We start from the raw sequence: 1,546 nt of genomic DNA, 5'->3' as shown, positions 1-1,546 counted from the left end.
GTGCAATGGACTGCCAAAAGAACCAATAAATCTATTTTGGAAGAAGTACAGCCAGAGTGATCCTTGGAGGCCAGGATGGCTAAGCTTTGTCTCTCATACTTTGGACATATTGTCAGGAGAGAACAGTCGCTGGAGAAGGATGTCATGCTGGTAAGATGGAGGGTCAGAGAAGGAGAGGAAGATCCCCAACGAGATGGATCAGCCAGGTGGCATCATTGATGGCATTAAGTGTGGCAGCGGTGGTAGGGTGCCCAGGATCGGACATTGTTTCGTTCTGCTGTGCGTGGGGTCGCTATGAGTCAGTTCCAACTTGATTGCACCTGACTACAACAACAACATGATATGATCTATATATAGATTCAGCAAAAAAAAATGATTGGATGCACACACAGATTCAATAAAGTAGCAGGGTGCAACATCAACATATAGAAATCAGTTAGATTCCTTTATACTAATAAGAGAGCTCTGAAAAGAAAATCAGGAAAACAATACCACATACAATAGCCCCCAAAAGGTGCAATACTTAGGAATCAATCTAACCAAAAAATAAAAGACCTATAAAAAGGACTGTAGAAAACACTATTATAATAAACCAAACAAGGTCTACAACACTGGGAGAATATATCACACAGGAGTTTGAAATTACCAGTTGCTCTGTGGGAGAAAGATGAAGCTTTCTGCTCCTGTAAAGATTTATGCCATGGGAAATTCTACACAGTGTCATCATGAATTAGAAATAACTCACTGGCACATCAACAACAATATCTTTATATGGAAAGGAAAGTGACCCTGAGTAAGCAAAATCTCATTAAATGGGGAAGAGAAAATCTCTTCGACAAATGGTGCTTAGAAAGAAAAACTTGAAGTCCATTTGCAGAAAATTGAAACAAGATTCATCTCACACCATATACAAAAACAAACGCAAGATGGATTAAATACGTAATTATAAACCTTAGAACTATAAATATCATCAATGAAAAAATAGGGACAAATTTAGGGGCTCTGACATGTCATATCAAGTATAACTGAAAACACACAAACACCAAAAAGCAAAATAGAAGATTGGAACCTCCTAAAAATTACACACTTATGTGCATCAAAAGGTTTCATCAAAGAGTAAAAAGAGAACACAGACTGGAAAAAAAAATTGCTAATAACATATCAGACAAGGGACAAATTTCTAAAATGTACAGAAAACTTCAATACCTTAGCCATTAAACAAATAATCCAATTTAAAATGCACAAAGGAAATGAACTCTTCACCAAAGAAGACATTCAGACAGCCAATAAACATATAGAAGTGCTATTAATCATTATCCATAAGAGGAGAGTTGCAAATCAAAATGATAATTAGATACCATGTTACCCCAGCATTATTACTAGGAAAGCTCAAAAACAAAATAATTCCAGTAAATAACAAATGCTGGAAAGGGTGTAGAGAGACTGGGAACCCTCCTACACTGCTGGTGGAACTGTAAAATGATGTAATAACTGTGGAAAAGCATATGGTACTTCCTCAACATTTGGAAATAGAAAAACTATATGA

Source organism: Chrysochloris asiatica, unplaced genomic scaffold, assembly GCF_000296735.1.
Source record: "Chrysochloris asiatica unplaced genomic scaffold, ChrAsi1.0 scaffold00043, whole genome shotgun sequence".
Lineage (NCBI taxonomy): Eukaryota > Metazoa > Chordata > Mammalia > Afrosoricida > Chrysochloridae > Chrysochloris > Chrysochloris asiatica.
Note: the sequence above shows the minus strand (reverse complement) of the source record.